The sequence below is a fragment of the Oncorhynchus keta genome, chromosome 35 (genome assembly GCF_023373465.1).
Source record: "Oncorhynchus keta strain PuntledgeMale-10-30-2019 chromosome 35, Oket_V2, whole genome shotgun sequence".
Taxonomy (NCBI): Eukaryota; Metazoa; Chordata; class Actinopteri; order Salmoniformes; family Salmonidae; genus Oncorhynchus; species Oncorhynchus keta.
The window spans coordinates 10338237-10352083 of NC_068455.1; the positions used below are offsets into that span (position 1 = coordinate 10338237).

Here is a 13847-nt window from a genome sequence, read left to right on the forward strand (position 1 = left end):
TGCAAGGGCGAATTGACAGACTAGGAATTATCTAATGGAAATATGCAAATAAATGCTAGAATGTGCCAATAGGATCTCACTAGCTCATGCCTGTCTCTGCCCTCCTCCTTTCAGTTCTGCCCGCTAGGATTCATTTGTTCCCATTGGAAACGACAGGCTCTGGTCTATCTTGGTATGAATATACGTTGGTAATTTATTCAGCTTTCTATCAGCAGGCAATTGGAGGAATGGGATTGTGTAGCTACTGTACTGGTACAGCTAGGTTCTGTAGGCTATGATGCTACCACTCAGTTTCACATGTGCAAGAACAGATTGTCTTTCACTAATTTCTCTATGATGAAATTCATTTGACATTCGGAGAAGTTACACAGACAGACAGACAGACAGACACAAACAGACAGACAGACACGAACAGACAGACAGACACAAACAGACAGACAGACACGAACAGACAGACAGACACGAACAGACAGACAGACACAAACAGACAGACAGACACGAACAGACAGACAGACACAAACAGACAGACAGACACAAACAGACAGACAGACACACAGACAGACAGACACAAACAGACAGACAGACAGACAGAAACAAACAGACAGACAGACACAAACAGACAGACAGACACAAACAGACAGACACAAACAGACAGACAGACACAAACAGACAGACAGACACAAACAGACAGACAGACACACAGACAGACAGACACAAACAGACAGACAGACACAAACAGACAGACAGACACAAACAGACAGACAGACACAAACAGACAGACACAAACAGACAGACAGACACAAACAGACAGACAGACACAAACAGACAGACAGACACAAACAGACAGACAGACACGAACAGACAGACAGACACAAACAGACAGACAGACACAAACAGACAGACAGACACAAACAGACAGACAGACACAAACAGACAGACAGACAGACACAAACAGACAGACAGACACAAACAGACAGACAGACACAAACAGACAGACACAAACAGACAGACAGACACAAACAGACAGACAGACACAAACAGACAGACAGACACACAGACAGACAGACACAAACAGACAGACAGACACAAAAAGACAGACAGACACAAACAGACAGACAGACACAAAACAGACAGACAGACACAAACAGACAGACAGACACAAACAGACAGACAGACACAAACAGACAGACAGACACAAACAGACAGACAGACACACAGACAGACAGACACAAACAGACAGACAGACACAAACAGACAGACAGACACAAACAGACAGACAGACACAAAAAGACAGACAGACACAAACAGACAGACAGACACAAACAGACAGACACAAACAGACAGACAGACACAAACAGACAGACAGACACAAACAGACAGACAGACATAAACAGACACAACAAAAATAATTAGAGAGGGAAGTTGAAATTTCACAGGACACTGTTGACGCTTCATTACTAACCATGGCAGGAATTAGCTAGGTGACATTCTACATTGACATCCGCCACCAGTCCAGATGACAACGTCGCCCCTGCGACCAAATTGCGAAATATCAATTTGTGTCACACACACAGAGAATTCTAAGTGTCTAGACGCTTGTGATGTCTGGAAATGACATAAACACTTGTTAAAAATTGATTTAGATCATAAAGAAATGCATCAGATCGACGTGACAACACGGATACACGACAACGAAACACAACAGTGATAATATCGCAAATAAGGATAATCATCGGCCAATCAGCACGGGGGTTTGCTGTCCTGTAGCTGGGTGACAACAAGGTTGTAGTGAGAGGGCCATGGGTGACAACAAGGTTGTAGTGAGAGGGCAGGGTGACAACAAGGTTGTAGTGAGAGGGCAAACAAGGTTGTAGTGAGAGGGCAGTGGGCGACAAACAAGGTTGTAGTGAGAGGGCTGTGGGCGACAAAAGGTTGTAGTGAGAGGGCTGTGGGTGACAACAAGGTTGTAGTGAGAGGGCCAGACAACAAGGTTGTAGTGAGAGGGCTGTGGGTGACAACAAGGTTGTAGTGAGAGGGCTGTGGGTGACAACAAGGTTGTAGTGAGAGGGCACAACAAGGTTGTAGTGAGAGGGCTGTGGGTGACAACAAGGTTGTAGTGAGAGGGCTGTGGGTGACAACACTGTGGGTGACAACAAGGTTGTAGTGAGAGGGCTGTGGGTGACAACAAGGTTATAGTGAGAGGGCAGACAACAAGGTTGTAGTGAGAGGGCCAGGGTGACAACAAGGTTGTAGTGAGAGGGCTGTGGGTGACAACAAGGTTGTAGTGAGAGGGCTGTGGGTGACAACAAGGTTGTAGTGAGAGGGCCGTGGGCAACAACAAGGTTGTAGTGAGAGGGCTGTGGGTGACAACAAGGTTGTAGTGAGAGGGCTGTGGGTGACAGACAGAGGGCAAACAACAAGGTTGTAGTGAGAGGGCTGTGGGTGACAACAAAGTGAGAGGGCTGTGGGACAGGTTGTAGTGAGAGGGCAGTGACAACAAGGTTGTAGTGAGAGGGCTGTGGGTGACAACAAGGTTGTAGTGAGAGGGCTGTGGGTGACAACAAGGTTGTAGTGAGAGGGCTGTGGGTGACAACAAGGTTGTAGTGAGAGGGCCGTGGGTGACAACAAGGTTGTAGTGAGAGGGCTGTGGGTGACAACAAGGTTGTAGTGAGAGGGCTGTGGGTGACAACAAGGTTGTAGTGAGAGGGCTGTGGGTGACAACAAGGTTGTAGTGAGAGGGCTGTGGGTGACAACAAGGTTGTAGTGAGAGGGCTGTGGGCGACAACAAGGTTGTAGTGAGAGGGCTGTGGGTGACAACAAGGTTGTAGTGAGAGGGCTGTGGGTGACAACAAGGTTGTAGTGAGAGGGCTGTGGGTGACAACAAGGTTGTAGTGAGAGGGCTGTGGGTGACAACAAGGTTGTAGTGAGAGGGCTGTGGGTGACAACAAGGTTGTAGTGAGAGGGCTGTGGGTGACAACAAGGTTGTAGTGAGAGGGCTGTGGGTGACAACAAGGTTGTAGTGAGAGGGCCATGGGTGACAACAAGGTTGTAGTGAGAGGGCTGTGGGCGACAACAAGGTTGTAGTGAGGGGCTGTGGGCGACAACAAGGTTGTAGTGAGAGGGCCGTGGGTGACAACAAGGTTGTAGTGAGAGGGCCGTGGGTGACAACAAGGTTGTAGTGAGAGGGCCGTGGGTGACAACAAGGTTGTAGTGAGAGGGCCGTGGGTGACAACAAGGTTGTAGTGAGAGGGCCGTGGGTGACAACAAGGTTGTAGTGAGAGGGCCGTGGGTGACAACAAGGTTGTAGTGAGAGGGCCGTGGGTGACAACAAGGTTGTAGTGAGAGGGCCGTGGGTGACAACAAGGTTGTAGTGAGAGGGCTGTGGGCTTGTGGTTGTAGTGAGAGGGCTGTGGGCGACAACAAGGTTGTAGTGAGAGGGCTGTGGGTGACAACAAGGTTGTAGTGAGAGGGCTGTAAACAACAAGGTTGTAGTTTGACAACAAGGTTGTAGTGAGAGGGCTGTGGGTGACAACAAGGTTGTAGTGAGAGGGCCGTGGGTGACAACAAGGTTATAGTGAGAGGGCCGTGGGTGACAACAAGGTTGTAGTGAGAGGGCCGTGGGTGACAACAAGGTTGTAGTGAGAGGGCCGTGGGTGACAACAAGGTTGTAGTGAGAGGGCCGTGGGTGACAACAAGGTTGTAGTGAGAGGGCTGTGGGTGACAACAAGGTTGTAGTGAGAGGGCCGTGGGTGACAACAAGGTTGTAGTGAGAGGGCCGTGGGTGACAACAAGGTTGTAGTGAGAGGGCCGTGGGTGACAACAAGGTTGTAGTGAGAGGGCTGTGGGCGACAACAAGGTTGTAGTGAGAGGGCTGTGGGTGACAACAAGGTTGTAGTGAGAGGGCACAACAAGGTTGTAGTGAGAGGGCAGGGGACAACAAGGTTGTGTGAGAGGGCTGTCAACAAGGTTGTAGTGAGAGGGCAGTGGGTGACAACAAGGTTGTAGTGAGAGGGCCGTGGGTGACAACAAGGTTGTAGTGAGAGGGCCGTGGGTGACAACAAGGTTGTAGTGAGAGGGCCGTGGGTGACAACAAGGTTGTAGTGAGAGGGCTGTGGGTGACAACAAGGTTGTAGTGAGAGGGCTGTGGGTGACAACAAGGTTGTAGTGAGAGGGCCGTGGGTGACAACAAGGTTGTAGTGAGAGGGCCGTGGGTGACAACAAGGTTGTAGTGAGAGGGCAGTGGGTGACAACAAGGTTGTAGTGAGAGGGCTGTGGGTGACAACAAGGTTGTAGTGAGAGGGCAGGGTGACAACAAGGTTGTAGTGAGAGGGCTGTGGGTGACAACAAGGTTGTAGTGAGAGGGCCGTGGTGACAACAAGGTTGTAGTGAGAGGGCCATGGGTGACAACAAGGTTGTAGTGAGAGGGCCATGGGTGACAACAAGGTTGTAGTGAGAGGGCCAAGGTTGGGAGAGGCCGTGACAACAAGGTTGTAGTGAGAGGGCCATGGGTGACAACAAGGTTGTAGTGAGAGGGCCGTGGGTGACAACAAGGTTGTAGTGAGAGGGCGTGGGTGACAACAAGGTTGTAGTGAGAGGGCTGTGGGTGACAACAAGGTTGTAGTGAGAGGGCTGTGGGTGACAACAAGGTTGTAGTGAGAGGGCTGTGGGTGACAACAAGGTTGTAGTGACAACAAGGTTGTAGTGAGAGGGCTGTGGGTGACAACAAGGTTGTAGTGAGAGGGCTGTGGGTGACAACAAGGTTGTAGTGAGAGGGCTGTACAACAAGGTTGTAGTGAGAGGGCAAACAAGGTTGTAGTGAGAGGGCTGTGGGTGACAACAAGGTTGTAGTGAGAGGGCTGTGGGCGACAACAAGGTTGTAGTGAGAGGGCTGTGGGCGACAACAAGGTTGTAGTGAGAGGGCTGTGGGCGACAACAAGGTTGTAGTGAGAGGGCCGTGGGTGACAACAAGGTTGTAGTGAGAGGGCCATGGGTGACAACAAGGTTGTAGTGAGAGGGCCGTGGGTGACAACAAGGTTGTAGTGAGAGGGCTGTGGGTGACAACAAGGTTGTAGTGAGAGGGCTGACAACAAGGTTGTAGTGAGAGGGCTGGCAACAAGGTTATAGTGAGGGGCCGTGACAACAAGGTTGTAGTGAGAGGGCCATGGGTGACAACAAGGTTGTAGTGAGAGGGCCGTGGGTGACAACAAGGTTGTAGTGAGAGGGCCGTGTGACAACAAGGTTATAGTGAGAGGGCACAACAAGGTTGTAGTGAGAGGGCTGTGGGTTGTAGTGAGAGGGCTGTGGGTGACAACAAGGTTGTAGTGAGAGGGCTGTGGGTGACAACAAGGTTGTAGTGAGAGGGCTGTGGGCGACAACAAGGTTGTAGTGAGAGGGCTGTGGGCACAACAAGGTTGTAGTGAGAGGGCTGTGGGTGACAACAAGGTTGTAGTGAGAGGGCTGTGGGTGACAACAAGGTTGTAGTGAGAGGGCCGTGGGCGACAACAAGGTTGTAGTGAGAGGGCCGTGGGCGACAACAAGGTTGTAGTGAGAGGGCTGTGGGTGACAACAAGGTTGTAGTGAGAGGGCTGTGGGCGACAACAAGGTTGTAGTGAGAGGGCTGTGGGTGACAACAAGGTTGTAGTGAGAGGGCTGTGGGCGACAACAAGGTTGTAGTGAGAGGGCCGTGGGTGACAACAAGGTTGTAGTGAGAGGGCCGTTGCTGTGTACCAGTGGAACCCATCCAACTTGAAGGAGCTGGAGCAGTTCTGCCTTGAAGAACGGGCAAAAATCCCAGTGGCTGGATGTGCCAAGCTTATAGAGACATTCCCCAAGAGACTTGCAGCTGTAATTGCTGCAAAAGGTGGCCTTACAAAGTATTGACTTTGGGAGGTTTGAATAGTTATGCACGCTCAAGCTTTTTGTTTTTTTGTCATAATTTTAGTTTTTTTCAAACATCTACCTGCCTGTAGCTCGGGCCCTGAAGCAAGGATATGCATATTCTTGGTACCATTTGAAAGGAAACACTCTTAAGTTTGGAAATGTGAAAGGAATGTAGGACAATATAACACAATACATCTGGTGAAAGTTAATAATGAAAAAAAACTTTTTTTTTGTTTTTTGTACCATCATCTTTGAAATGCAAGAGAAAGGCCATAATGTATTATTCCATCCCAGGTGCAATTTAGATTTTGGCCACTAGATGGCAGCAGTGTGTGTGTGCAACATTTTAGACTGATCCAATGAACAATTGCATTTCTGTTCAAAATGTGTAATCAAGACTGCCCAAATGTGCCTAATTTGTTTATTAATAACTGTTCATGTTCAAAATGATGCACTCTCCTCAAACAATAAATATCATGGTATTCCTTCACAGTAATAGCAACTGTACATTGGACAGTTCAGTTAGATTAACAATAATTTAATCTTTCTGCCAATATCAGATATGGCTATGTCCTGGGAAATGTTCTTGTTACTTACAAAATCGCATTAGCATACATTATCTCAACCTTCCCGTGAAAGGGTCACCGATTCCGAAGAAGTTTTAACTATCTACTCTTCCAATTTATTTAGTCTAGTAAATACATTTTAAATTCATTATTTATGGCACTGATGTCATTTGCAATCGACTGGGTTTTTGCAGCTCCAGAGCTAACGACTATTCAGAATGAAAACATAGTAATTGACTGTTTATTATATTGTTGAAGAATATAACTTGTAAATTCCTAAACTAAATGTAAATAAACACTGTACAGCCTCAAGACATTGTTTAAAATATAGTTTAGTAATCATAGATGGTCATTCCTTGCATCCATAGCTCTGTCTATGAATTTGAGAGTGGTTGCATTTCTCCAGCCCCGTCCTGCTGGCTTTAATAGATATCCAATAGGCGACAAAGGCAATAAGTATTATAGTTTGCCAGTCCTAGGTAAGAAAGCTAGTTGGTGATATTAATAGTTACGATTCTGTTGATGGCACAGGAGTGGAAGAACTGACCATGGTCCTGGTGCTGGCTGGTGACAGGAGTGGATGAACTGACCATGGTCCTGGTGCTGGTTGGTAACATTTTCCATTTGCACAGAAAGCTTATTTCTCTCAAATTTAGTGCACAGATTTGTTAACATCCGCCTTAGTTAGCATTTCGCCTTTGCCAAGATAATCCATCCACCTGACATGTGTGGCATATCAAGAAGCCGTTTAAACAGCATGATCATTACACAGGTTCACCTCGTGCTGGGGCCAATAAAATACCACTCTAAAATGTGCAGTTTGTGTCACACAAAAACAATGCCATGCATGTCTCAAGTTTTGAGGGAGCGTGCAATTGGCATGCTGACTACAGGAATGTCCATTAGAGCTGTTGCCAGAAAAATTAATGTTAATTTCAGCATATCCCAAGGATCTGTACACAATTCCTACAAGCAGAAAATGTCCCAGTTCTTCCATGGTCTGCATACTCACCAGATGTCACCCGTTGAGCATGTTGGTGATGCTCTGGAACGTTTTGTACGACAGCGTGTTCCAGTTCCCGCCAATATTCAGCAACTTCGCATTGCCATTGTAGACAACATTCCACCGGCCACAATCAACCACCTGATCAACTCTATGCGAAGGAGTCACAATACATGAGGAAAATGATGGTCACACCAGATACTGACTGCTTTTCTGAGCATTTTTTAAAGATATCTGTGACAAACAGATGCATATCTATATTCCCAGTCTTGTGAAATCCATAGATTAGGGCCTAATTTATTTATTTCAATTGACTGATTTCCTTATATGAACTTTAACTCAGTAAAATCTTTTGAAATTGTGACATGTTGCGTTTATATTTTTTGTTCAGTATAATGTAAAGGAATGTCATGTTACTGTGTATCTACAGATAGGTCAAAACCTAATATTGCTATGCATGTGCATCCCTCTGCCTCCCACTGTCTTACTGTAAAGGTAATAGAGGGAACCAGAGCACATTGCCCAGGTTCTACCCAGAGCCCTTTGGAAAGCTGGACAAAGTTTCATCATTTTTTCTATTTTTCGTATTATATCCAATAATTTCATAGCATTTGTTTTATAATCCCCATGTTATGTTATTAATTATTAGGATGATAGTGCAGCTGGAGGTGGATACAGTGTGTTTTCCTGGTGGTGTGGATGTTTAGAGTGTAAAACTTTAATCTCACTGTGGTAAAGCTTCTGCCCATATTTATGATCCCTGGGATAAACCCTCTGGATCCGGAAAGGCTGAGAACATTACACACGCACACGCACACGCACACACATGCACACACGCACACACGCACATGCACACACACACACACACACACACACACACACACACACACACACACACACACACACACACACACACACACACACACACACACACACACACACACACACACACACACACACACAGATCATGATGGCGCTGAAGAACATGGCTGACATTTTACATTCTCCCAACCAATTGTGCTATTTTGTTATTTCTTTTGCCTTTTGTGTAGCTTCTTTTTTAAGTTATTTTGTACATAATGTTGATGCTACCGTCGCTTATGACCGACAATACCTTCTGGACATTACAACAGCGATTACTCACCGAGGACTGGAAGAAAGTTTTTCCTTTAACGAGTCTGACGAGAAGGATATCCTGCTTTCACTGGAACTTGACCAGATCCACACCTTTTGCGTGAAGAAAAGACAGATCGGGCAGCATTCTGAGAATCCCATAGGCAAGCAAATAAACTCCCACTGCCACCCCTTCTTCTTGCTAACGTGCAATCATTGGAAAATAAAATCTATGACCTACGATTAAGTTTATCCTACCAACGGGACATTACAAAATGTAACATCTTATGTTTCACCGAGACGTGGTTGAACAACGACACAGACAATATAGAGCTAGCGGGATTTTCCATGCACTGGCAGAACAAAGACGCTACCTCAGATAAAACTGGCTGGGGGTGTGTGTCTCTTTGTTTAATAACAGCTAGTGAGTCTTTGAGGTATTGCTCACCTGAGGTAGAGTATCTTATGATAAGCTGTAGACCACACTATCTACCAAAATAATTCTCATCCTTATTATTTGTAGCCATCTATTTACCACCACAGAACAAAGCTGGCACTAGCACTGCTCTCAACCAACTCTATAAGGCCATAAGCAAAGAAGAAATTGCTCATCCAGAAGCGGTGCTCCTAGTGGCCGGGGACTTTAATGCAGGCAAATTTAAGTCAGTTTTATCAAATTTTTACCAGCATGTCACTTGTGAAACCAGAGAAGAAAAAAAAAACACCTTTACTTGACCACCTTTACTCCACACAGAGATGCATACAAAGCTCTCCCCCTCCCTCCTTTTGGCAAATCAGACCATAATTCTATCCTCCTGATTCCTACTTACAATCAAAAACTAAAGCAGGAAGTACCAGTGACTCGCTCAATACGGATGTTGAATTAAATCCTAATACACCGACTCTGACGCTCGTCGGATGTGGCAGGGCTTGAAAACTGTTACGGACTACAAAGGGAAACCCAGACGTGAGCTGCCCAGTGACGCGACCACACCAGACAAACTAAATACCATCTTTGATATCTTCGAGGCAAGCAACACTTAAGCATGCACAAATTACCTCAACTAACCTGTACCCCCACACACTGACTCAGTACCAGCGCCCCCTGTATATTGCCTCATTATTATTATTATTATGTTACTTTTTATTATGACTTTTTATTTTAGTCTACTTGGTGAATATTTTCTTAACACTTCTTGAACTGCACTGTTGGTTAAGGGCTTGTAAGTAAAGCATTTCACGGTAAAGTCTACACTTGTTGTATTTAGCGCATGTGACAAATAAAGTTTGATTGAATTTCATACACACACACACACACACACACACACACACACACACACACACACACACACACACACACACACACACACACACACACACACACACACACACACACACACACACACACACACACACACACACACATTTACATTACATTTACATTTAAGTCATTTAGCAGACGCTCTTATCCAGAGCGACTTACAAATTGGTGCATTCACCTTATGACATCCAGTGGAACAGCCACTTTACAATAGTGCATCTAAATCTTTTAAGGGGGGGGTGAGAAGGATTACTTTATCCTATCCTAGGTATTCCTTAAAGAGGTGGGGTTTCAGGTGTCTCCGGAAGGTGGTGATTGACTCCGCTGTCCTGGCGTCGTGAGGGAGTTTGTTCCACCATTGGGGGGCCAGAGCAGCGAACAGTTTTGACTGGGCTGAGCGGGAACTGTACTTCCTCAGTGGTAGTGAGGTGAGCAGGCCAGAGGTGGATGAACGCAGTGCCCTTGTTTGGGTGTAGGGCCTGATCAGAGCCTGGAGGTACTGAGGTGCCGTTCCCCTCACAGCTCCGTAGGCAAGCACCATGGTCTTGTAGCGGATGCGAGCTTCAACTGGAATCCAGTTGAGAGAGCGGAGGAGCGGGGTGACGTGAGAGAACTTGGGAAGGTTGAACACCAGACGGGCTGCGGCGTTCTGGATGAGTTGTAGGGGATTAATGGCACAGGCAGGGAGCCCAGCCAACAGCGAGTTGCAGTAATCCAGACGGGAGATGACAAGTGCCTGGATTAGGACCTGCGCCGCTTCCTGTGTGAGGCAGGGTCGTACTCTGCGGATGTTGTAGAGCATGAATCTACAGGAACGGGCCACCGCCTTGATGTTAGTTGAGAACGACAGGGTGTTGTCCAGGATCACGCCAAGGTTCTTAGCGCTCTGGGAGGAGGACACAATGGAGTTGTCAACCGTGATGGCGAGATCATGGAACGGGCAGTCCTTCCCCGGGAGGAAGAGCAGCTCCGTCTTGCCGAGGTTCAGCTTGAGGTGGTGATCCGTCATCCACACTGATATGTCTGCCAGACATGCAGAGATGCGATTCGCCACCTGGTCATCAGAAGGGGGAAAGGAGAAGATTAATTGTGTGTCGTCTGCATAGCAATGATAGGAGAGACCATGTGAGGTTATGACCGAGCCAAGTGACTTGGTGTATAGCGAGAATAGGAGAGGGCCTAGAACAGAGCCCTGGGGGACACCAGTGGTGAGAGCGCGTGGTGAGGAGACAGATTCTCGCCACGCCACCTGGTAGGAGCGACCTGTCAGGTAGGACGCAATCCAAGCGTGGGCCGCGCCGGAGATGCCCAACTCGGAGAGGGTGGAGAGGAGGATCTGATGGTTCACAGTATCGAAGGCAGCCGATAGGTCTAGAAGGATGAGAGCAGAGGAGAGAGTTAGCTTTAGCAGTGCGGAGCGCCTCCGTGATACAGAGAAGAGCAGTCTCAGTTGAATGACTAGTCTTGAAACCTGACTGATTTGGATCAAGAAGGTCATTCTGATAGAGATAGCGGGAGAGCTGGCCAAGGACGGCACGTTCAAGAGTTTTGGAGAGAAAAGAAAGAAGGGATACTGGTCTGTAGTTGTTGACATCGGAGGGATCGAGTGTAGGTTTTTTCAGAAGGGGTGCAACTCTCGCTCTCTTGAAGACGGAAGGGACGTAGCCAGCGGTCAGGGATGAGTTGATGAGCGAGGTGAGGTAAGGCAGAAGGTCTCCGGAAATGGTCTGGAGAAGAGAGGAGGGGATAGGGTCAAGCGGGCAGGTTGTTGGGCGGCCGGCCGTCACAAGACGCGAGATTTCATCTGGAGAGAGAGGGGAGAAAGAGGTCAGAGCACAGGGCACACACACACACACACACACACACACACACACACGCACGCACGCACGCACGCACGCGCACACACATGCATGGTGGTGCACACACATGCACATGCACGCACATGTATACACACACACACACACGCACATGCACATGCACACACACACACACACAGACACACATAGACACACACGCACACATAGACACACACCCACACACATACTGTAGACACACACACATAGACACACACACACACACATAGGCACACACACAGTGCATAGGGCCCTCAGGCATCTGAGGGATGAGTTGATTTACTGTCAAATTTGCCAGATTATCAATAATCTCACACAGACCACAATCTACTCACAGACAGCTGTGTACTTACTCACACACCCAGAGAGAAAGAGGTTATGTGTGTGTGTGTGTGTGTGTGTGTGTGTGTGTGTGTGTGTGTGTGTGTGTGTGTGTGTGTGTGTGTGTGTGTGTGTGTGTGTGTGTGTGTGTGTGTGTGTGTGTGTGTGTGTGCGCGTGCGTGCAGTGGTGTGTATGCATGCTCGTTCTCTGCTCATAATAGGCTACCCAAGAAAGAGAGAGGGGCTTCTGTTCTGCCCGGAGAATTAGAGAAAAACACTTCAATTTTCCACTTGAGCAGATTTCAATTTACACACATTCATTCCCCTATGTCTGGCTGTCCTCTGGGTTATTGACAGCATCAAGACTGCTGTGATAAAATATTAGCCACTTAGTGGGACTTTGTTTTGCACTGCTAAGGACACTTACTCACTCACACAATGGAGTGGTTGGCTGTAGTGAACTGTTACTGTTGTCACTGGTGGGTGTAAAATTCTCTGATGATGTATTGGATGCCCAAATAGGGTCACTGTTGTCACTGGTGGGTGTAACTCTCCGGTTGATGGATGTAATTCCAAAATAGGTTGTTTTTTTAGTTTACCAAGAAACTCTAAGAGGTGCTCAATATTTCTTAAGGATGTGCGGTGCCTGGACACATTGTGTGTTTGTTTGAGTTAGTATGCGTGTGTGTGTGTGTGTGTGTGTGTGTGTGTGTGTGTGTGTGTGTGTGTGTGTGTGTGTGTGTGTGTGTGTGTGTGTGTGTGTGTGTGTGTGTGTGTGTGTGTGTGTGTGTGTGTGTGTGTGTGTGTGTGCTTCCGTGTGCTTGTGTGTGTTTGTGTCTGTGTGTGTGTTGATGTGAATGTGTGTGTTCTTGCGTGTGTTTGTGCCCGTGTGTGTGTGTGTGTTTGTGTGTGGCAGACAGGTCTAGGGCCGGAGCATTACATAAGGCTCTCAAAGCAACCAAAGGCAGCTACTCTGTCCCTCTAACCTTTAAAACAAAGAGCTGGGCCACCATAACTGTGTGTGATGAGTGCACTCCTGCGTATCTGTGTGGGTGTGTGTGCGCACGTTCCTGTGTGTATGTCTGTGTGTGTGTGTGTGTGCGCATGCTCCTGCGTGTGTGTTTGTGTAAGTGCTCGCTCCTGTTTGTGTGTCTACCATTATTTTGTGGAGCCATTAGCATCGTTATCAGTGAGAGCAGACCCAGATGCGTTTGTCAGCCCACTGAGAGTCAATTACCTCAGTCAGAGACAGCCATTGTTTCTCTGTGCGCCCTGGTCTATTGGTATTTAATACAGATATATTAATACAGCCGACTGACTGATCCATATGAACTTTACCTGCCGTGTTATGGAGAGACTACATAAATCTGGAATTAACAAACGTTATCTTTGAGTGTTTTGTTATGTATTTGTTTCTGATATAGATACTAGAGTCAATGCGATCGCCCATTTTAGGCTATGCACCATTTAAAGGCAATGATATGGTTGCTGAGATCGAATTCAAAGTCAACACTGCAGGGGCGGGCCTCCCGAGTGGGGCAGCAGTCTAAGTCTGCATCGTTCGTTCCCAGGCTGTGTCACAACCGGCCATGACCGCGAGTTCCCATAGGGCGGTGCACAATTGGCCCAGTGTCTTCCGGGTTAGGGGAGGGTTTGGCTTGGCTCATCATCCTATAGCGACTCATTGTGGCGGGCCTGGTGCCTGCAGGCTGACTTCGGTTATCAGTTTAACTGTGTTTCCTCCGACGTGTTGGTGCGGCTGGCTTCCGGGTTAAGCAGGCACATGTTAA

General features: G+C 47.4%; 1 protein-coding gene across 3 annotated transcripts in view; it reads left to right on the forward strand.

The window, feature by feature from the left end:
• The window catches only part of LOC118368043 (neurexin-3a-like), a 727496-nt gene that overhangs the window by 215790 nt on the left and 497859 nt on the right, over positions 1 to 13847 (forward strand). The window lies entirely within an intron of this gene.